We start from the raw sequence: 25,328 nt of genomic DNA on the forward strand, positions 1-25,328 counted from the left end.
TATCCCTCGAGGGGGTCAGGTCCCTCCTCATTTCTTCCCTCAACCAACTGTTATGTAAGGTCTAAGTATCAGGAGGCTTCAGTACCAGGAGGCTTCAGTACCAGGAGGCTTCGGTACCAGGAGGCTGCAGTACCAGGAGGCTTCAGCACCAGGAGGCTTCGGTACCAGGAGGCTTCAGTACCAGGAGGCTTCGGTACCAGGAGGCTTTAGTATCAGGAGGCTAAACAGAAAAATAAAAAAGAATGACGCAATGTTTTTGGTTTTTACTTGTTCTCCAGACATACTGAAAGAGTTATCACCAAGACAGCTCCACCTGCGTTATTTCAAGGCTGTTTAAACGAAGACGTCTGCTGGCTATCGTCTCTGTATCTCTTCATCATGGATGCCATGGCGCTTTATTGTGTAAAATGTTTTTTTAAAGAGTTACTTCTCTTTGTCATAGCTTCTAACATCTTCCCAGAAGTTTACAAAACAATCTCCCTTCCAAATGACTTTCAGGGGGCATTTATTATTATTTTTTTAAGTAAGTTTTGACCCCCAAAAAACTTGAATAGAGAAATGCGTCCATAGGCAAGCAGAATAAAAAAAAAATGTTTTCATGTAATTATTATAACAAAGTTTGTACTGAGTGCGAATCAATATTACGTGTAGCCACGATGGCATCTTAATTGTATACATGCATCTTATCTTATAGGGTACAGACGTTACTGGCTGCCTGGTCGTGCGGTTTGCACGCTGGACTGTCGTTCAGATTTATCGATGGTCCCGGGTTCAAACCCTGCCCGCTCCCATCCCCCGTCGTCCTGCGGGAGGTTTGGACTAGGAAGTAATTATCTTCAACTCTGAAGGAACATCGGAAGCATGTAAAATATTTTACAACAAACATTTTACAACAAACATTTTACAACTAACATTTTGCAACAAACATTTTACTTCAAAAAAGAAGATGATTACGTCCTACGCATTTCATGTGTCAATCTAGCCATGCATGAAGAAATTCTATGGCCAGACAGATAGCGCATTTTGTTGTTATTGTAGTATTTAATATGAACGAAAAAGCAATGTATACAAATATAACTTAATACAAATATTATTGTTACGGTCTTCTCAATCAGGCCTTCTGCAAACACTACTTCACAACACAACAGCACATCTAATACAAGAACTTGACAACAAGAGCTTCAAGTAACAAAGTGGCGGTTTAATTACATATACATCGACAGCCAATTCAACACAATTGGCTACATCAAATTCATATGCTTAACAGAACTGCCTAACTAAACATTACTAGGCTCTCTAGCTCGTACAGCTACATTTTCGAGGACTCAAAGGTACCACAAGACCTTACTGCCTTGCTGTCCTGGACTCAACTATCTATTGTTACACATTGTCGCTAGTCAATGAAGGCTCTCGATCACATGACCACACATGGGTCATATTTGCGTGAACTAGCAGTACTGTCCCTTGTCTATCGACAGCCGTTGACCTGTTGACCTGTGTGATTGGCCTGAGTCGTGTGTATCAGTAGGCCGCACACACATTAACCCTTTCAGTCCACCACTGGAGTTACTACATTATGTTAGATGAATTTTCAAGATTTTCTATTATTTATTTTTTTTAGAATTTGACTTAATGACATCTAAGATGACCCGCTGCTCTGAAACCAAATTAAACATCATGGTGATACAATTTTCGAGATGAATCCTTCATTAATCCCTCTTTAATCCTTCATTAATCCTTCCTTCTCATCACTAGATGGTTTCTGACCTTATTTTTTTGCTCCGACTGTCCCCATGACTTCTGCTGTAGGGGTGCTGGGATGGTTCGCGTAAGAGATATCTCCACTGTTTCCTGTCTGCAGATGGCAGAATTTTAAGAAAGGGGGGGGGCGGTCCGTTCTTTCACGTTATCTAGCCAGCTTTTCTTTGGGCGACCCTTTCTCCTTGCTCGGCCATTCACTGTACCTTGAAGAATAACTTTTGACAGTGAGTCCTGTCTTACACTTTGACCAAACCAGCTCAGCTTTCGTCTCTACACAGTATTGAGGAGTTCCTCATTTTTGGCAGCCAGAGTGTTGACTTGTAACAGTACAGAATCAATAGTCTTCTATCCCTGATGATACCCTTCAGTTTTCCATGGCATTTGATCTCAAATGCTTAAATCCCTCTCTCCAGCCTCAACGTTCAGGGTCCAAATTTCACAACCATGAGCAGTAGAATCCCATTCTAACAAAGAATACAGTTCTAATTTTACTTGAAAGCTGATGTTACTCTTCCAGATTTTCCATAAATAAATTCTTCAGGTTAAAAAAAACAACAAGATGTATATTTTTAATTGATCAATAAATTGTATGCACAAAGGATGCTTGAGGAAGGATGTTTCCAGGAAGGATGTTTCCAGGAAGGATGTTTCCAGGAAGGATGTTTCCAGGAAGGATGTTTTCCGTGAGCATGTCAGACTTGCTCCTCCATGACTTCAGTTCTTATGTTGGTTACTTTATTGCTGCTTTGTATTTCTATCTCGTCTGCTCATTATCTCCAGGCACGTAATTACAGCAGAGTTATGGCCCGTGATATATAGGTGAAGGCGACTTGAACATCCCGCGTTTAATTAATGAGCAGGCGTCAAGGGGAGAGCACTCAAGAATGGGAACATAATAATATGAAGGACTCCCGTTGCGTTCCTCGAGTTGCTTCTTGTAATTTGTTCTGACTGGGATTTGATCTACTCCGATGTCTTCAAGGCTCCGACAATAACTCGACCAATAAAAAATTCCATTGAAGGATATTTGTTTCGGATCCGGAGATAAGCAGTTGTGACAGATGGTTAGCAAGGTTATATATAATAGCAGGTTTTTCGCGACTTCCTGATTTTCCAGGTGCTCCTGGAAATCTCCCCAGTACACTAGCGGATCCAGAACTTTGGAATGGGGGGGGGGGCGATTTTTTTCAAACCCTAACCCTAACGCCCAGTAAACCCTAACCCTAAGCATAAACGTGCGTAAAGCATATATAAGAATAAATAAGCAGTATTTCTCAGTATTTTCTTGCATTCTTCACTGCAGAAACGCATTTTCCTGACATCTACAGCTCTTTATCCATCAGTGGAGTTCTGGGCGAAGCCCCGGCGCCAAAAAGCGTTTACTTGCATTTTTCACTGCAGAAACGCCTGCTTCTGACATCTACAGCTCACTATTCATCAGTGAGATTCGGGGCGAAGCCCCGACGCTAAAAGCGTTTTCATGCATTCTTCACTGCAGAAACGCATTCTCCTGACATCTACAGCTCTTTATCCATCAGTGGAGTTCTGGGCGTAGCCCCAACGCCAAAAGCGTTTTCTTGCATTCTTCACTGCAGAAACGCCTTCTCCTGACATCTACAGCTCACTATTCATCAGTGAGATTCGGGTCGAAGCCCTTACGCTAAAAGCGTTTTCTTGCATTCTTCACTGCAGAAACGCATTCTCCTGACATCTACAGCTCTTCATCCATCAGTGGAGTTAGGGGCGAAGCCCCTACGCCAAAAGCGTTTCCTTGCATTTTTCACTGCAGAAACGCCTGCTCCCGACAATTACATCTCACTATTCATCAGAGAGTTTCGGGGCGAAACCCGACGCTAAAAGCGTTTTCTTGCATTCTTCACTGAAGAAACGCATTCTCCTTACCTAAAACTCATTATTCATCCTATTAAAAAAGGACTTTTGAATAATGTTGTACTTGAAAAATATTCTAATTTGAATTTATACGCCCTTAATATACATTGCAAATAAAACCGATTTGTTCCTTGAAAAGATCAGATACCCCACATATTTAGCTTAAGGCTTTGAGGATCGCCTCAGAAAAAAAAAATTCGATAAATAATATTCAATAAAATTCAAGCATAAATTGTGAGTTATAGTCCCAAATTTAACTAAAAAAAATATTAGATTGAGTAAAGGTTGAAAAAAAGGGTACTCATCTCAATCGTGACTCATACTGAAAATTGTTGTTTGAATTCTAACTTTTCCAAAGCAAAGTCTTTCTTAAAATAATTATGATAAATTCATGTGAAATTACATAAACTCTGTCTGGAAATGGGAGGGGCGGTAGAATGAAAACGATTCATCCTCGCTCCTTTTTATAATTTCTGCTAATGATTGCATTTGGCATTAAAGAATAAGGGTGGGGCGACTCGATATAAGAATTTAATTTATAGCATATATAAATTATATTAGTGGCTGATTTTTTTTACATTTTGTAATTTCTTAACTATAATACAAAAAGAAAAATTATTGCTTTGTCCGATGGGGGAAAGGTGATGGCATGTATCGCACCTCCCACCTTTTTCTTTTTTCATTTTATGTTTACTAATCATAAAATTTGAGATTAGAGTGTGGTGCGACATAATATACAAATGGTTTCACATATCAATTATATAGATATTCAACTATTTTTGTTCACAAACTATGAGTCCTACATACAAATAGGACCACTCCCCACTCAGAGGGCTAGAGCGGGGAGGGCAGTACATGCAATCGCCCCCCCCCTTACCCCACCGATTCGGCCAAGATACCAGAAGGGGAGCGACATAATATCAAATTTATATATCAATTCAACTAATCTTGTTCACAAACTATGATTTCTCCATAAAAGTAGGACCGATACCCCCCCCCCCACTCAAAGGGTTTAGGTGGGAAGGGCAGTAGAGGTTTCACCCCCCCCCCACCACCAATCGCACAACAGGGGAACGACATAATATAAAGATCGGTTAAAATATCAATAACAAGTTTTAATCATATAGATATTTAACTGATTCTTTTAGCAAGCTGTGATTTCTACAAATAAATTGGACCGTCCCCCCCCCACTCAAAAGTTTATGGTTGGGGGGGGCGGATTGATGCTATCGCCCCCTCCCGACCCCACCAAATAGGCCAACATACTAGAGGGGGGGGCGAAATAATCTAAAAATAGTTTGAAATATAAATAATTAGTATATATTATTAACATAAGTAATAAATTCGTATACAAATTGTGTGACTTCTATACTAAAATTCGTCCGTCCCCCCCTTAGGGGGGGGTCGGCCGAGTGGGGGGGGGGCAATCGCCCCTACCGCCCCCCCCTGGATCCGCCAGTGCCCCAGTATCTACCTTCCCCCAAAAAAGAAACAAATTTAAAGTTCAAAGGACATCCCACTGACCAGTAACGTGACCGCTATGTGATCATGCCAATCAATAATGGTTTACTATTCTATCTTGAATCGGATATTTGTTATAATGTATTAATGTATTATATATGGCTCCTTCTGTCTCGTAAGACAATGGATGCGCCCATGTGAATCACTGGCTGTAGTTATGTCTTGAGACGGGGCAAAATCCCGCTTTTATGTTTGCTGGTTTATTGTTTAATTTGGAGTATTAAACATTTTTATTAAGAGAGGGTGTGTTTGTGTGTGAGAGAGAGAGAGAGAGAGTAAGAGAGAGAAAGAGAGAGAGAATAAAAAGAAGATACATAGACTGATAGGAGGCGCTGCGGCCGAGCGGTAATGCGCTTGGTTTCCGAACCGGGTTCGAATCCTGGTGAAGACTGGGATTTTTAATTTCGGGATCTTTTGAGCGCCTATGAGTTCACCTAGCTCTATTGGGAACCTGACATTAGTTGGGAAAAAGTAAAGGCGGTAGGTCGTTGTGCTGGCCACATGACACCCTCGTTTACCGTAGGCCACAGAAACATATGACCTTTACATCATCTGCCCAGAAGGCCTTAAAGCGGAACTTACATAGACTTATAGATAGATTGATAGACAGATTCAAGTCGTTTTAAAAAACATTTCTTTGTAATTTCTTCATCTACTAAACTTGTTATTCTCTCTGATGTTAAGCTTCTATTCTAATCTTAAATCTCCCTGTCAGTAGAACTCGAACTCTGTCTTCACATTTTCACACCAGAAATGTTATTTTCCGTTTTCTTGTTATCTCGTGGATCACTAAATGATTTTTGTTTCCCCTTTATTCAAATCTCTATTGTTAGAAAGTTCCAAACTGTAAGGCTATCATTTCAGGAGACATCCCCGGAGTCTGACAGTTCAGTGTAGATAAAAACAAATACCTGTCTATTCCGGGAGAAATATAAAAAAAAAACTTTAAAAAAAAAAGCTTAAAGACATAAAAAGTCAATGAGCGTGAGGAACATAGATCTAGGTAGCAAAAAAAAAACGAAAGCTTAAAAAAAATAATTATAAAAAAAAACCTAAGGTTTGAAAAAAAAACCCAACATAGTCTTGAATTCTCAGGCCGACTTCTCCGGCCGACATCTAGATAGACTTATGTCTTCATCTTCAATGGAGCTCAACGAAGTCTTAGAATGAAATCTTTCCAGGAGCTAATTAAGATGCGTATCGTGATGGAGACACTGGCAGGCGGGGAGATGAGGAAGTGAGCAGACGATATAGTCAGACGTGAGTCGATTGAACAAAAACTGTCAAAGAATTGTAACAAAATTTCTATTAAAAAAAAAAAAAAAAAAAAAAATTGATATCCTTCAAATGATTTAATCCTGGGGAGGTAGAGGCTTGGGTAGAAGCTGAGGCAGATTTAGAATTAACAAATACCCTTGCTAGAGGCACACATAAAAAATAAAAACAATGTCTTATTACTGCAGCTCATATGAAAACAGGAAGCGGGGTGGCTGAGTGGTAAAACGCTTGGTTTCCAAGCCGGGGGTCCCGGGTTCCAATCCTGGTGAAGTCTGGGATTTTTCATTTCGGAATTTTTTAGCGCCTCTGAGTCCACCCAGCTCTAACGGGTACCTGACATTAGTTGTGGAAAAGTAAAGGCGGTTGATCGTTTTGCTGGCCACTTGACACCCTCGTTCACCGTAGGCCACAGAAACAGCTGACCTTAACATCATCTGCCCTATAGAATGCAAGGTCTCACAGGGGAACTTTACACTTAAAAACACAAGGGGGTTTATTCTAACTTTTTGTTGATTGTTTTGTTCCATTTTGTGTTTATGTGTGTGCGTGTGTGTGTGTTTTGGTTGCATCTCAATTTACGTTTTAGTTGTGTTGTTTCTGTGTGTGTGTGTGTGTGTGTTGTTGTTTCTGTGTGTGTCAGTCTTTTAGTAGTTGTTTGCTTCTTCGAGCGTACTCTGTTGCGACTTGTCAGGTCATGTCAGACTGTGTCAGGTAACATAGCAAGTCGTTTGTTCGCCCACTTGATGAGCCAAAGGTAAACCTATACCTGACCTACTAATCATAACTGAAGCTTCCAACGAGATTCTCAAGACGGATGTGGCACAGATCTGAAACTCTGCTAAAAGAGAATCCTCCAGAGAGCAATGCTTTGACAACTAACTCAGGTCAACGTTGCCAGGATGTTAGGGGAAGTTTCTAGTTACAAAACTGGTTCAATAATACTAAATGATGCTGATGCGAGGAAATATCTGTATGCTGTTGACTAATGCCAGAAGTATATATCCGTGGCATTAGCTGGTTTTGGAAGTATATATCTGTGGTATTAGATGGTGCTAGAAGTATATATGCGTGGTATTAGCTGGTGCTAGTATATATCTGTGGTTTTAGTTGGAATTAGAATTATATAACTGTAGTATTAGCTAGTGATGGAAGTGTATAATATCCGTGGTATTTGATGGTGTTAGAAGTATATATGCGTGGTATTAGCTGCTAGTGTACAGAACAGAACATCTATGGTATTAGATGGAGCTAGAAGTATTATATGTATGTGTAATAGCGATATGCATGTCTTCTTAATGTGATATGTTTTAAAGTTTTAAAAGTTAGTAAACTTTAGTGTTAATCTAGAAGAAAACAATCTAAACTATCCTTAACAGTAATAAACAAAATAGCAACAGGATGCTTATTGCAATGAAAAACAAAACACTTAAGACTTGATTCTGTGTCGAGACGTTGACATCAAACAATGTCAGTTGCACATGGACAGGTGACTAATTTAGACATCGTATAACATCAACTTCCTAATAGAAAAATGAAGGTCGTGTGGTATGCGCTCTGGACTGTCGTCTGGATGACCCAGGTTTGAAGTCTGCCCGCCGCATTCCCCCGCCGTCCTTCAGGAGGTTTGATCTAGACTGTAAAAGTCTTCGATTCTGAAAAAAACATAAATAAGCATAATAATTGTAATTCGTGGAGATCATCAACAAACAAAGCATTGTTCGCATATTAACTTCAACTTTCTTTGACTTCAATTTCATATCCTATACAACACGAGCCAACACGCACGCACACACACAACACACAAAAAAAGCAAGAGTTTACAAATAATAACTATCTCATGCTTGTAATGACACGGTTATCTCTCTTCGTCCTCCATCTTACGTTTCCATGACAACCAACACTAAAATCTAGTTCACATTTCCGATAATTTAATGACAGCTTTCGCTTCGCTTTTTTTTTCTTACCGCTCCGTAATATTACTTGATGCAGAACGTGACTTGACTCCATTCATTTGATTCCAGAAGATAAGACAAGAGATTGATTCCAGAAGATAAGACAAGAGAATAGAACATAACGAACACACACTCATACATGTAGTGTACACATACACGAATGCGCACTCGCACGCGCAGAGCTCCCTGACCTTTTGACATCACCTTGTGAGTTGACCTTTCATCAGACAACAAAAAGAGCGGGAAAAACAATTGCGATGGGACATTGAAGACTAAAGTGTAGTGGCTAAATCATCCCAGATTATAGTTACAGTGAACAAGTCACACGAGAATGTCAACAAGTCAAAATGTCACTGAAGATGGCAGACATTTCTGCCAGATTTTTTTCTCGGTCTGGTTTTGGACTTTGAGTCTGTTTTCTCTGCTTTAGATATATACTTGTTTGGCCTTGATTCATTTAAATGTTAGTGCTTTGTATTTCAAAAGAAGTGTATTGAATTGATTTTAAAAAAATTGTATTACAATGTTTAATTAAAAAGAAAAGGATAAATGTCAAATTAAAAAAAAAAAGTTTTTGCCAATGTCCAAACCTAACTAACCAACGGTTTCGACCTTTCTTCTTAAAATGAGGATTTTTTTTTTCTTACTGGATTCTAACTCTGGCCAGACCATGGCCAGACCATGGTCCTTATCTCTAGAGCACGTGATTTCATTGTGAATGTGGGGCGGTAGTCAGCAGAAGACAACCAATTTCCTCCGTTGTCCAGTCTGGCACTCAGGGTAGCTCCGTGGGGACCTCGGTCAGTTGTGTTGGTTTAGTTGTTTGTTTTTTATTTTGTTAACCCTTGCGTTCTTATTCTGTCTTTTATTTCAGTTGTTTCCATTGTTCAAGGTTTAAAAATAAAAGTCTTTATATTGAGGTTACAATTACTGCCCTTGCTAAGCATTGAAATAAGTGTTTTTCTTTTGTTAATGGTAGTGCCAAGGACGACAATCTAAGGTTCCTAAGCAGACGGGAAGTAGAATATATATTTTTAAAAAATGTAAAGCGTAGATAAATAATTCAATGATGATGTGGTTATGACGTGTTAGGATGTTCTTGAGCAACATTGTAAAGCTTTTTTTGTTCATCAATTTGTGTTTAAATTTTGTTAAATTTTGTTACTGATATGCTTGAAATACACCCGCCTGTAAACCCAAAAATAGAAAGAGGGGAGGTAAGGGCTAACGTTCACCCCTCAAAGCTTTCGATTCGTCTGCGACTATGCACATGTCTTCTCTTTATCGATGCCCCCCCTCCTTAAACAACGGTCCCCATTGGGGGGGGGGGTCTTTCAACTGAAAGAGGCGTACGAAGCGCGTATGTTTTCAAGTAACACTTTGCAAGCAACAATGCGAGTACAAGTTCCCACTGTCTAGGACTAAGGATTTTTGTACTCGTATTAGTAGGCCTACACGTTTCAGCGAAGAGTTCAAGAAACCGTCCTTACAATATAAAGCAGAACAATGAAGCGAGTTTCTTTTATTCTTTGAATATGTCTGCCATCTTACAAGCTAGGAAACAAAAAGCCTAACCGGAATCTAATGTACGTTGTATGTAATGTACATGTACGTAAGTTAGTCAGTGTGTCTAAGTAATTTTATGTTGCTTTTTCTTTTTGACAGAACGCTTTGATTGCTCCATTTTTACTTTTCTTTTCTCTCTTTTTCGTCCCCCCCCCCACTTCTCTCTCTTTCTCTCTCTCTCTTTGTGTCTTGTACATATCTGTCTTCGACACTCTTTCTTATCCTGTCTCAAGACGCCGGCTTAATGACGTCAAAAAAATCCAAGAGGATTTTATGGACCAGACCAGATCTTCGCGTCGGGCCTTTTGGGAAGCTTATACCGGAAGTAAACTTAAGTAGGTCAAGATGGCGGGCACATTAAATAGAATATCAACGTGAAATGTGTAGGACTATGGGGGATCAGTCAGTAAATAAATAGAATCAAAGGAAAACCAATAACCGAGACATTAGATTCTACAATTGTTACAGTGTTCGTGTAAGTGCCCAAACTCGTGGGCAGTTGTGTTAACAGAAAACACTAATTTTACTGCGAATATACAAAATACGAAAACAGCTTTTGTAAAAAGCTCATATCGAATTTTTTAGAAGCCTGTTCTTCATTCATTACTAAAATTAATAATGATTTTTTAAGGTACATCTAATTTTTTTTTTATACTTTTATCCAACAACTTGACATAAGAAACTGTAGGACAAGAAGTATTTCTGTTTTATAGTCATTTAGAAGTATTTCTGTTTTATAGTCATTTAGAAGTATTTCTGTTTTATAGTCATTTAGAAGTAATTCTGTTTTATAGTCATTTAGAAGTATTTCTGTTTTATAGTCATTTAGAAGTATTTCTGTTTTATAGTCATTTAGAAGTATTTCTGTTTTATAGTCATTTAGAAGTATTTCTGTTTTATAGTCATTTATTTCAATTATTGTACTAGGAACGTTTTAATCATTTTGATTTATAGGGCAGAAAAAATAATCAAAATTCTATTTCAAAATTTGACTCTAGCAACATAACATCTAGCAATACAGTAACATAAAATCTAGCCATACAGCAACAGAACATCTAGCAATACAGCAACAGAACATCTAGCAATACAGTAACATTACATCTAGCAATACAGTAACATTACATCTAGCAATACAGTAACATTACATCTAGCAATACAGCAACAGAACATGTAGCAATACAGCAACAGAATATCTAGCAATACAGCAACAGAACATCTAGCAATGTAGCAACATTACATCTAGCAATACAGTAACATTACATCTAGCAATACAGTAACATTACATCTAGCAATACAGTAACATTACATCTAGCAATACAGCAACAGAACATGTAGCAATACAGCAACAGAACATCTAGCAATATAGCAACAGCACATCTAGCAATATAGCAACAGAACATCTAGCAATACAGTAACATTACATCTAGCAATACAGTAACATTACATCTAGCAATATAGCAACAGAACATCTAGCAATATAGCAACAGCACATCTAGCAATATAGCAACAGAACATCTAGCAATACAGTAACATTACATCTAGCAATACAGTAACATTACATCTAGCAATACAGGAACAGAACCTCTAGCAATGACAACGCTAGTCCTACGTGTTTAAATGGCACAAGCACACGAGCGCACAAACAAATCTGGAAACGCTCACTCCAGAGTTATGTTCCCTTGATGTCCCAAAAAAAACCCGTGGTTGCGTGCCCCTGTAACAAGATGTGATGGGGAGGAATGTTCCCAGCTAATGCATTTTGGACCAAGTGTCAAAAGCACGCCACACGGTCTCTTAGATTCCGGTTAGGCTTTTTGTTTCCTAGCTTGTAAGATGGCAGACATATTCAAAGAATAAAAGAAACTCGCTTCATTGTTCTGCTTTATATTGTAAGGACGGTTTCTTGAACTCTTCGCTGAAACGTGTAGGCCTACTAATACGAGTACAAAAATCCTTAGTCCTAGACAGTGGGAACTTGTACTCGCATTGTTGCTTGCAAAGTGTTACTTGAAAACATACGCGCTTCGTACGCCTCTTTCAGTTGAAAGACCCCCCCCCCAATGGGGACCGTTGTTTAAGGAGGGGGGGCATCGATAAAGAGAACATTTTGTCAACGTCATCCATTGTATAAATAAATATTCGTGGCTCTGATATGACATGCGATCAGGGCCCCGCACACTGCTAAAGCCGGCTCTGGTAAGAAAGACCAACTTCGACATTGTTATTCTGTTCATGCAATGACCAATTCTATATCTGACGTCCATGTCTGCAAAGATCGTATACAAGTAGATCTGATTGCTACGTCTTAGGTAACTGACCATGTCTGCAATGACCAAGTCTGAAATGACCTCATGAACTTTCCTGTCGTGATCTGTCGTGACTGTAAGTGAATACGGTTTGTTGGTGAAGAAAAAAACAACGATTGATTATATTCAGGTGGAATGCGGCGATACATGAAAAACTTAGAACGAAAATAGTTTAGAGAAAGATAAACGGACAAGAGACCCACTTCGGTAATGCCTAGGATAAGTCATGGTGTCTAGATCTAGCGACGTGGACTGTGCCCTTCTTGTGTAATAAAGAGTTATATTTCCTCTGTTGAGACTTATATAATACAGACGTTACTTCAAAAAAGAGGATGATTAGTCCTACACGTCATGCATTTAGGCATGCATATTAACCAATGACCTAAATTCTGCCAAGTCACTGGTTTTCCTGGCTAGCTCAGGCAACCCATTCCATGCTCTAATAGCACTAAGGAAAAAGCGGCATTTGTACAAATTTGTCCTAGCATATGGAACGAGGAATGTGCCATTATCTTTGTGTCTTTGAGTATTTTATTGGATTGCAAATAATCTTACTTTTGTTCCTGAACTAATGCAATTTGGTAAATCATTTATGTAAATTAAAAATAGTAGTGTACCTAGGACTGTTCCTTGAGGTACACCTGAGTTTACTGTTATTGATGTTGATTTAGAGCCATTTATTATTACCATTTGTTCTCTCCCTATCAGAAAATATTTAATCCACTGATGCAATGTTTCTGGTGTATCGTCTATTAATTACTATATAGAATATTTGGAACTCGCGACTCAATATATTCAGCAGCAACCTGTGACATCTCAGCCACAGCAGACACACACCTTCAACAACATCGAAACATTCTTGTCTCCAAGTGGGGTAGGGCGTAGCCGGGCGTCACTCCGCCCTGACTTTGTAGTGTCTTATACAATACAAAGATAAAAGAAAGAAAACAAAAACAGGGAGGGGGGGGGGGGGGGAGAAAGTGAAATCGAGTCTGGGAGTAAAGCACGAGACGGCATCGAGGGGAATCTCGCTTCGAGTGCAGGGGTGGGCGGGGCGGGACCAAGTACTTTCATAAACAATCTGAGCAGAGATAGTGCACCGTGGTGGAACATCATTTGGTAAGAAAGGTTGACATGGATGAAAGGGTAAAAATTATGGGATAGATGGGAGGGGGGAGGGAGAAGCAATGGAGGGAACAGATACGGAGCGGAGGGGGAGAAATAGCTCATCGTAAATGCAGGGTGAGTTTACAACTTTGTTGAGATGTTGACTCAACTGTCTGACGAGATCACACAAGTTGCATGAAGTTCACACCACTTTGGTTCCCCACTCACGCCAATGGCTCGGTTAAGCTCGAAGTGAGCTTGCGATGTCATCAGGGAGTCTCAAAATGTTTGTTTAGTACGATTATATCTTTTGCTTAGGGCATGAAACTTGTGGAAGATAAGATTGTGTATAGCCTAGACATGTTGCGTATTCGCTTCTTGTTCTTGAATGTAGGTCGTGACCTAATGACCTTATCAACACTGCATTGGGAGTGGGAGGGCTAGAAAACCTCCCACTCAAAATCCAAAAGAAAATTGACAAATACCGGGACTTAAATTATACCTAAAATACAACAATAAATTACGTTTTTGCCCCTTGGGCACTTAAGGGCAACAGTTTTAGAAACCCTGTTATTTTCTGCAGATAAAAACTCGCATGTTTATCAGTAGCATTGTTTGATATCTTTTTTTGTTTGTTGTTTTGAAGGCCTGCGTTTATAACCGTTTTCACATAAACATACAACAGTTATCGCTTTTCAGTTTATGTGAGAGATGAACAATGTATTGTCTAGGGGGTTTTGAACTTTTCCTAATCAAACGTGACACCGGGGGGGGATGTACTCGAGTGGACCTGGGATCTTATTGGATTTAAAACCCATTGGAAATTATTGCAAATATTTGAAGAGTAGGAACACTCACACATGCACACACACACACACACACTCACACACACATAAGCACACACACACACTCACACACGCACATAAACACAGAAACATACACAAGAGTGAGATAAGAGAAACAACGAAGAGATGAGCTCTGAGAGAGCCCAGCTGAAGTGAACCAGTACGAGACTGCTAGTTTATTATAAACAACATTAAATGAACACAGAAGCGTTAAAAGAATCAACCCAACAATTTCACTTTGTCCACTCATTGTATGTGTTTTAGAAATGTTTCTTTTTAGTACAATTATAATAATGATTAACGGCGACTGAGTGCTAAAGAGCTTGGTTTCCGAACTGGGGTGCCGGGTTGCCGGTTTCGAATTCTGATGAAGACATGTATTCTTACTTCACGATTTTTTTTTGGGGGCGCCTCTGAGTGTTATTGGTCATTCTGCTGACACACATGTCAGAAACAAACAGATGACCTCTGCATCACTGCCCCATGAATCGCAAGGTCAGAAATGGAAATAAAAAAAAATAATATCTAAATAATAATACTAATATAAAGCTTGTGCAGTATTTCGCGTGGCTAACAGTCCTAGCTGTGATCTGCATATCTTGACACATCCAACACAGTCCAAACTGTAGGCACTAGGTACACATTTGTTAACAGAGAAACTGACATTTTGTTTTTGTATTTATGGTTATTATGTGGTATGCCTTTGTTGAGTGTGTGTGTGTTGTTATTCTTTGCCCAAGTGTTTGGCATCAATATTTTCATTATGACATATGTACTGGATATGATGGGCTTGGTAGAAATATAAATGCAGTTGGACGTTGTGCTGGCCACATAACACCCTCGTTAACGTCAGTCAATAGAGCAGATGAGCTTTGCAACATTTGGCCCATGGTGTGAAAGGGTTACCTTTACTTTACAGCCTCTAAGAAGTGTGGCTTAGTTTCAAAGTAATTGCAGTAAGTTTACAAATGTTACTCCTGGTGACCAAGTCCTGTTAAGGCTTCCGCGCGGTGTTGATTCTTGACAATATGTCTAGTGTAGATCTGACTGGAAGTAACGCTGAACTCAACTACTTCAGTAACACCGGCGAAAGGCCGAAACAATCAAATATGCAGTCGACGCTGATGTTGTTCTATAAAGATATTTAATAATCAAGAAGGGAATCGTCCGATGTCAGCTATGTCCGTAAATCCGTATCTATTCTATTGTACTCAAGTCTACTGCTCTACAAGAAGCGTCTTCCTTTTAACGTCGCTTAGAACGTTCTTATTTTTTAAAGATCTGTCACGTCACTTGTCGCTAATTAAAACTTTCCCCTTATTCCCGAAACAAATAACTAATTCCTAATCATGTCATAACAGTCCGTGGCACCTTTTCAACACGTCAAACTCTTTAGTTTCAACTGTAATCTCCGTTTGTTCTATAGTTTAGCTGCCCTTAGCTCATAAACAAATTAATGCGTTTACTTTTAACAACCCCTAATACGTTGTTTTTTTCTCTCGTCTGTTTTACAGATCCTTTTTCAAGTACAAGAATAAAATATCAAGGGAAGGCACTCTGAAGTGAAATATTGAAGTATTGCTTCGCTGAGATAGTTGTGTCCCTTTCCATCAAGTCCTTCCTAACTTGCAGACCGGATCTGAGCCAGCAACAAGGAACGTCCATAGAACGACCGTAGAAACGTCACAAGCGATTCACTTATCTCCGGCACTCACCATTTGTTCTCGGGAATCTCGGAGTGCGTTTACGTGCGTCGCTTCTCCTTCATGTGCGGTTCAGAAAAGAGGAGAAGAAGAAAAAAGTGGGAGGGATCTGAGCCCGACCCCCTCCGTTTCGTGTGTGTGGTGGCTCAGGTCTGAGAGTTTGGTGGTAAGGCGATACGTATTATCGTAGTCAGCAACGCAAGTATATCGTTTGTCATTGCCTGGAGCGGAGACACTACGGGGGGATTTTGTTTGTTTGAGAGAGAGAGACCAGTAAAGAAACAAAAAGACAGTTGGACTATTTAGAGTAGAGAGAAAGAAACAAAAGGGACTTCACTCTGTGTTTGTGTGGTTTACTCAATAGGAATACGCTGTGTCTTTAAATCCAAGATCCAACTAGCCAGTTCTTTAGTCCAGCAAGTAAGTATACCCATTACTTTACTTAGCCAGTGGTCGGCTGCCTTGTTTGTTACTTTACTATGAGCTGTTGGTTAAAAGTACTCGCTCTATTCAGATACACCAGTGTTTCTTAAACCTTTTCCTTAACGGAACACTTCGCACATTTTGAGTATTTAGCGGAACACTTCGCACATTTTGAGTATTTAGCGGAACACTTTGCACATTTTTTTAAAAAGAGAGATTAATTCACGTTGTGACATACTGGTTAATTATTCCAGTAGTTCAATTCCATTAAGCCCTCTCGGAACAATCGGGTTCCGAGAAACACAGTTTGGGGAACATTGAGATACACTGATAACATTTCTACATAGTATGAAACTTACTTATTTCTTTTCATTTAAAAAATTACTTTTTTTCTTTATAAGTAGCACAGTCATTAAAATACAGATATTCTTTTTCCAAACTGTTCCCGCGTCCTTTACGTTCCAAATGCTTGTTACAGGCTTTATATTTCAATGGGAATTGGATACAAGATGAAGAGTAGATGTTGAGTCGCTTTCAGCATAAACGAATTTTTTTTTTTAGCTTTCCTGGGTTGCAAAGGACAAATAGGTCATAATCACCTATTGCTTACCTGACCTTGCTCACTAAACTACTTTTTTCTTACCTTAATCATACACAATATAAAGCGCACCAGAAAATGCAACGTAATGGGATTTCCCGATATATTTTTAGGACTTTATAAAGTCTTCCTGCACTTTCGTGTAATTCAGACTTACTTCTATAAGGCAACGGTGAGAACACCACGGCTATTTCGATCTTTCACAAATGTTAGCGTTGGTCTTTCATCGCTCGGCTGAACTACTCCTTGCCCCCCCCCCCTTTCCTCCTTTGGCTAGCTAGCATCTTGAAGACATTAAAAAACTCAGCTGCGCACTGCCCAAACAAAAGTTGTTTTTTTTTTTTTTTCAAGGGTGAATTTCTTAGCAAGAGAATGATATCTTACATTATCGTTGTCTGTGGTCCTCTTTCATTTACTTCCTCATTTTTTTTGTTCCCCTCGACCATTTGGAAGACCGGAGAGAGTGGATGAAGCCAACCTGGTAGATTAAGTCCCCTGGAATTGTAATGGAGTTGACGCAGCATGCAGGGGGACATTACCCATGTTGGCGAGCTACCAAACGGCTGTCACGAGCTAGCAATCACAAAATGTAAACCCTGCTCTTTTTTTTTTATAAAATAGAAAAGAACCTAAGAAAAAAAACACATACACAATAAAGAAAATTAGGGAGGGGCGGGGTACTTTAATTTCACGCCAGGTGAAAGTTGGACCGGTGAGTGAAGCCTTTGAATGATAGAAACGTCTACACTTTTAGAAGCGGTTTGTGGTGGCTAAAGGGTTAATCTGAACCATTTTACTATAGCTTACATCTCAATGTGTTTTAACCATAGGAATGCTCTAGATAGCTCAACACGCCAACGGCATTATTAAATATATATAAATGTTTAATTTTAGAGCAGCTTCGCCAATGTTCTGTAACTTTTGGAGTGTATATCGACCCAATAAAGACACATTGCGAAATAGGCTAAACCATCGGACCTGTTGACCTTACCTTAGCATAGCAGGTCTTGTTGACCTTAGTATAACAAGCTTAGTGGACTTTGCCTAATCGTGTCCTGTTGACCTTACCTTAGCATAGCAGGTCTTGTTGACCTTAGCATAACAAGCTTAGTAAACCTTGCCTAATCGTGTCCTGTTGACCTTATCTTAGCATAGCAGCTCTTGTTGACCTTGGCATAACAAGCTTAGTGGACTTTGCCTAATCGTCTCCTGTTGACCTTACCTTAGCATGTCCTGTTGACCTTAGTTTTGCAAGTCTTTTGACCTTACCTTAGCATGTCCTGTATTACCATATCTTATTGCCTAAGCCATTGTGTTTCATTCAATTCAATGTCAATTTTGAGAGTCTGACACAGCACTAATTCAAATTTGTTTTTAAATTGTATTTATATGATTGTAAGTTCCGAAACCATTAACCCATTGGCACAAAACTAGCCTCGGAGTTTTCAAAGTAAATATTTCATTTACTGCTGAACTATTACATTATACAAATACTAATTCGACCACAAAACTAACTAAAAAGAAAACAGATCTGTTTAAATAAGTATGCTACGACTCATAAAGCCTTTCTCAAATAGAAGTGATTTTGACAGAAAGACACAAAGATAAAGGCACATTCCTCATCCCATATGCTAGGACAAATTTGTACTAAATCTCCTTCTTCCCTAGTGCTATTAGAGCATGGAATGGATTGCCTGAGCTAGCCAGGAAAACCAGTGACTTGGCAGAATTTAAGTCATTGGTTAATATTCATGACTGAATGCATGACGAAATCATCTTCTTTTTTGAAGTAACGTCTGTATTATATAAGATAAGATAAGAATATAAGATTCTTAATATATTATTCCGAAACGATATAATGAACCTGGACTCACTATATATACTATACAGGTATATGGAGTTACAAAAACATTACATTGACATGGTACGTGTTATTTTTCTCTCTTCTTAGGAAGTTGTTTTTGTTTCATGTTAGGCATCGTTTCTTAAGATGGCAACCTTTTTAGGTTTTTTGGAACAAGGAGGAAATCAAAGTCTAACTGAGACGTGTTATTCTTGTTTAAAAGATGTTTAAGAATAGAGATAAAATGGTATGTATTGAGAGTTCCAGCGAATGTTAATGAAGTTTGATTTCATGGATAGAATTAAATATAAAAAGTTCGTTTCATTGAAATAAAAAAAAAGAATTTTGGTTAACAGAAAATGGGCAGGTCATGGATAGATCATGCATAGGCTAAGATAGGTCATAAGCAGATCAAGGACTTTTCATAAAAAGATCAAGGACAGGTCACGGCAGGTCATGGGCAGACCATGAGCAGTTTATGGAGAGCTCAAGGGCAGTTCATAGATATGCCGTGTGTAGGTCACGACAGGTCATGGACAGTTCATGGATAGGTCATGATCAGGTCATAAATAGGTCATGTTTCAAATCATGGATCGCAGTTTAGGAAATATTAGTTCAATTAGTTCCGGCGGGGCATCTTTCTGAAAAACAGAGTTATTGTGATTGCGAAGGCTTGTGTCCATAAGACTCTGTTTGTCTGGCCCTCACAACAGCCACTTCCCTTTCCATGGAGGGAGGGGGGGTTAGGAAGGGGAGTAGGCAGCGTACTTTATAAGATTAGTTTAAGAAACATTGAATTTCGATTATAAGAATATATATACAGTGCTTTGTAAAAAAAAATAGGTGCCGGTACTCAGTAGTTGATTGCCTAACTTTACCTACTAAAAATTAATAATACACGTTAAAATACAAGAAAATTAATATTATTTTTTTATGTTGTGTCTGTTCTATTTATGTGTATGTTTCTGTTGTGTTGTCTTTATATGACAAATTTCCATAAGGATCAATAAGCAGTCTTAGTCTTAGTCTTAGTTTATTATTGCTAAGAAACTGATTGCATCAACCTTTCGTTCATATCATATATAAAAGAAAACTAATATGTGTAAATATATATATAGATATCTATGTAATTTTTTTAATACAATAGAATAGACTAGTACGGTACATACGCATTAGCAAGCGAGACAAATCAAATACGGTCATATAGAGTTAAACAAATACGAAAGATATAGGCCTACACTATTACTACATTAAACTTGTTGAAAATGAGAACTCCTCACTTCATAGAATGAAGAGACCTATATGATGTTATTAATTATAGTAGCATTTTTTGATGTTTTTATGGTAGCTGATGAAAAAAAAAACAAAAAAAAACAACAACAAAAAAGCAACTAAATAAATAAAAAGTAGGCAACTGTTGAAGAACATTAGTAGAATAAAAGTTTCCATACCTTTTGATGTGAAAGAACAGATGTACTTTGAATACAAGTCGGAAACTGTTTCCGGCTCATATCGAATGCTTGAAAATAAATAACTTACTGGACAGAAATATTTTCCAGTTCATCTCAGAAAGTTTAAAACTTGGGTTACTTGTTGATGGACGGGAGGGATGGCAAGACGGAGGAGCTTTGGGAATGGTTTTAACTCTCCAGTTCATTACTTGTAATTACACTGCTGTTACCTGAGTAATTTCCCCCTGCACTCTCTTGTCTCAACTCTTCCGGGTGCTACCAGTCTGAATTATGTCCCTTTGACTGGAGCTAAATTACTTTGTTGAACGGTTCCAACTGGTCGTTCAAATAAGTGTCAGTGCTGCCACAGCTGTTTGGGACAGAAAGAGAGGGGTGGGGGTGGGGGGGGGGGGAGAATGACGCTAAAGATGGGGATGTAATAAACTATGGTACAGGGGGGGGGGTATGTTTTTTGTAGACAAAGATCTCTGAGGTACGTTACAGGCACTACAAGCTGACCTCCGTGACCCCGTTACGAGCCGCCAAGACAACTGGCGAGCTGGACAATATGATACCTGAGATACGCCTGAGCTACACAATGAATAGACCGAGGAGTCGATTCGATGGATCTAGGGCAATCTATGCACATATCTAGCAACTGGCAACTTTTAATTCGAGTTTACCCGGAAGTAAAAGAGATGCGCAGCAGACGTTGTCCTAGTAGAGAGCTACCCGTAGCGACGCGCAAGACGTTGCCTCAAGAATAGGGGGACGCAACTCTTGCCTATTTCATTTCATTCTTCTGGCCTGTAAGATTGTTAAATAGATATAATATTGCCACAACGAAAAAACCCTTTCCAGTAAATGAAAACATCTATCATTGTATGTAGTAATCGGGCCCGCCGCCAAAAATATTTGAACCTCCAGACAAAAAGGTACGAGTGGGCCCCTCCCAAATACCAAAGACCTTAAAATACGTTTATATATTTTTTAAAAAAGGGTTAAATCCCCCCCACGCCCCCTCCCACCTTTTTTCTGTTTGGGGCACCGGATTACCGGACTACCGGACTAGAGACCTGTATGCCCCCCCCCTTTTTTTTTTCCCCTTTCAATGTACTGGGCAGAGGATTGAAAGGTCATCTGTTTCTGTGGCCCACGGTTAACGAGGGTGTTTACTTTACTTTCACCAAACAATTAGAGCTGGTTGGACTTAGAGGCGCCCAAAGATGCCAAAATAAAAAATCTCAGTATTCACCAGGATTGGAACCCGGTACCCCGGTTCGTAAGTCAGGCGCCTTATCGCTCAGCCACCGCGCCTCCCACTTAGATTGTACTTGTAGCTGAAAATAATCGTAGTGCCGGAGACCTGTTTTATCGACACCACTCGTTATAGAAAGGCCTGAACAATGACCTGCAACGTCACAACCTGTGGGCAGCGAAGACCAATAGCTCTTCATGTGTCAGTACGACGTGGCAACACGCTATTGGTCTCCACTGCCCACAGGATGTGACGTTGCAGGTCAGCGTTGAGGCCTACTACAACGATTCGGTTTTATAGGTTTCACTAAACACAAATCCAGTATAGAATATTGTACAACATTGGACTTGTAGGACTAGCATGTGCACAGAATAATTCGGATATAACCACATAGTATAAAAGAATTGAAATAAATCTGAAGAGTGGCAGTATTGAAGTGAACCACAAAACAATCATCAGGGCAACTTCCGTTGCTATTAGTAACGCGTCTGATTACGTAACATACGTCCGAGTTCTTGAATAACTAAGACTGTTAAGTTTAAACTCTTTCGAAAATGTTACTAACCCTAACCTTAACCTATTTCACAGCATTCGTTTTAAAAAAAAAATATTTTTATGGTCTTAGAATAAAGACGTTCTAAGCACGTGAGGGTCGAGAGATCATATTCAAGGAGAACATTATGACGTTTAAGTCAAACACTTTACACCTGAACCATAAAATTTAAAGTCACCTCCTTCCTCCTCCTCCCGACTCCCTGGCCAACTACATCCCCGGCAATTTTTTTGCGTGCGAGCAAGGAAGGTTACAGAAGTTTAAACCTAATTAAATAGATGCCAGGTTCTGCTTCATGGCCAATGTTGCACTGCAGAACACGAAGGAGAAGTAACCCAACGGTTCTACAGCCGGGTTCCTGCCTCCTTTGTCGGGGTCACGTCTTTGGCACAGGAAGCTATTGTGAGCTTTTGAGCTCATCAAACAATCTTTTGAAGCTAAACTTACTGACTCTGTTAGTGGGGGTTTAAAATTTGATTACAATCTAAACACCTTGAACGCTTCTGTTTTATAGAGAAAAAAAACAACAACTATAAAGCAATGTGTACTATTTGTGTAATAATGTGGTTACCTAACAAGAGGGATAGAGCTCGAAGCCGACTCGAGCTGAGCTGAGCTGAGCACCTAAATGCATCAAGGAAACTTTTTCCAAGATGCCCCCTCCCCCCACTGGTCCACAAAAGAGATCGGCAGAAATGAAATGTTGAGAAGAGGACCACGAGATGACGTAAAACACTATGACGTCAGACTGACACTCTCCCAGTGAACGCTTGTTTTGTCCACCCCCGGAACAAACGGATTTGAAAGCGCCAACGAGCCTCACCCCCCCCCAAGCCCCCAACCCGGTGGCATACACCATCAGATACAAAAACACATAAAGAAAAGATTAATTGATGACACTAATGTGAAATAGTGCAAGAAGAATGTCTTATGTCTCGGCCACACACTTCGCTACAAATCGTCTTCTTTAGCTCTCCGCGACATCTCTCCGTGAAAGCAGAGTATAATGTTAGTAAGAAAAAAAGATTGAAGACACAGATAAATATGGGCGGGTGGCATATCTACACTGGCATAGGGGATTGTATTGAGCGTCCGTAAAGTGAAGTTCTAAGATTTAAAAAAGTGAATAAATCCACAAGACTTCGTTTGAAATTAACTCCTTCTCTCCTAACTGACGTTGATTCCACCAGAATGTGGTAAATAATTACGGAGAGAAAGAGTTAAGTCATTTGACATTTTTAGTAAAGCAGATAAAACAACACTCTTACATTTATTTCATTAGATGTGTATGATTCTAGATTTTGTGTCAACAGAACAACTTTCTCTTTGGGTACGTTTTCTTCTATAACAACAGCAATTCAAGACTGCCATAGACAACATCTAGATCTAATTGTCACTGTCAGGATTCGCTTGCTCTCCTGACAGCTTGAATTAACATTCATTGTCTTTTTTTTTTCCCGTCTGTTCCACATCAATACTCCCGTGTTAGGAAAGGGAGACAAAAGGAACAGCTGGTAAGACGGACAGGGGAGACTAATCATTAGATTAAGAGTAAATAACTTAAGTTTCCCCTCTCCCTAGAGCTGTACTAGCTGGCCTATTTATAAAAGATATATGGCTTATAAGCTTTTACTTTTACAGTACTTGATTCTTATACAAAAACACACACAAAAAAAGCATTAAAAATAATTAAAAAAAAAAACACTCTTTTATACAACCTACAATAAGTGTTGCCCTTAAGTCCGAAGATTGAGGAATAGTGCCGCATATAGAGCGCAACGTCCATACAGATTAAATATGTGGAATTTGATTCTTCTAGAGCGATTATTTAAATTTAGATAACATTGGAAAAGAGGCTTATTGCGTCATCAGAACTTGATGTTCATTAGCAGACGATGAGTACAATTATTCTTTAATGTATTAACGCCTTGAATCAATAATGTCTTCAATTCCGAAATTCCCGAATTCGATAGTCCTTTGAAGAACGTGATGGTCCTTTCGAAACCAATGTTAGATTTAAAAAAAACAACAAAAAAAAAAACAAAGTGAAATGTATTTATTTGTATAATTTGAACAATTCTTAGAGTGAAGATGGAGCTTTCCGATTATGGCCAACGAACGAGTTTTTTTTCCCCCAACAATGTACATTAACTATAAAATTTATAGGAAATCCTTAGAACCGTTTTTGATATCCATGTCCTGTGAGATTCCACTCCGTGATGTTCTGACTTATGTAGAGATACTTTGTTCATCTACTGTTTTGAAGTCAAGTCTGTTTTTAATAATTTGGATCTGTCTACAATATATTTTTTAGTCTTTTGTTTGCATTTGACTTACGGTGCACAGAAACTATTATATGGCTTACACAATGTATACTTTAACGATACGTCCTTATTCCGTAAACCAGACACCATATAATATACTTGATTTTTATTTATATCTCTCAAATTTATAAAATCTCTGTTTATCCACAATATTCCAGTGAGGATATTAAATTCTTGACCAAAAATGGTTAATAACGAAACATGTACTGAAATTATAAAATGTTTATTTTCCCCTTGAGATCATTATATTTTATGTTGAAGATGTGAAATTGAACCATTCAGCTGGTTAGGACAAGATTTCAAGGAAATCTTAAAATTAATAGTTCGAAATCTCGTCGTTTACTGAGAGGGAACTCAAGACTTTCGGCTCCAAATCTGAAAGATTATTTTTCGACCACCTCGCCCTTGGGCTTTGAATAGAGCACCTCCATTTATTTGTATCTAAGTGCTCGTTCGACTCAGGTGAGTGGTTCCTGTCCGCACCTACATCCCGGTGTACTCACATTCACAGCAGTCTCACGTGTTCACGTGAGTAGCAACAACAAACGTGATCCAGGCCAGTTTATTATTGTACATCCAGAGCGCCACGTGATTCTGTGGACTGTTGGGTTGCGTCATGGCAACCACGTAGACGTGCCAACCCTAGAGGCTTTACAACACGAGGCGAATCTGGACGAAAAACAAATGAATGGTGGGTGAACGACGGTAATTGACGAATATCTTTAAATGTTAAAAATTCTCTGCGACCTTAATCCTCTCTCTGTCTCTCTCTTTCTCTCTCTCTCTCTCTTTTTCTCAGTCTCTCTGTCTTTCTCTCTCTCTCTCTCTCTCTCTCTGTATATATATATAACACTTAACTGACCAACATGTACTGCTCTTTAAGTCAGGGTCACCTTGACACTCAGTTCACACTATTATCTTAATTGTTATTGGATCGAATCCAGATGTA

The 25,328-nt window shown here is 39.1% G+C and overlaps 1 protein-coding gene across 12 annotated transcripts in view; it reads left to right on the forward strand.

Moving 5' to 3' along the window:
* Nucleotides 1-25,328, forward strand: part of LOC106068869 (tyrosine-protein phosphatase Lar-like) — a 267,560-nt gene that overhangs the window by 21,554 nt on the left and 220,678 nt on the right. For all 12 annotated transcript variants that reach the window (XM_056030085.1, XM_056030094.1, XM_056030091.1 and 9 more), the window contains one exon: nt 15,741-16,349. The gene's annotated coding sequence lies outside the window, so the exon portion shown is untranslated. The remainder of the gene's footprint in view (nt 1-15,740; nt 16,350-25,328) is intronic.

Source organism: Biomphalaria glabrata, chromosome 5 (genome assembly GCF_947242115.1).
Source record: "Biomphalaria glabrata chromosome 5, xgBioGlab47.1, whole genome shotgun sequence".
Classification (NCBI taxonomy): domain Eukaryota; kingdom Metazoa; phylum Mollusca; class Gastropoda; family Planorbidae; genus Biomphalaria; species Biomphalaria glabrata.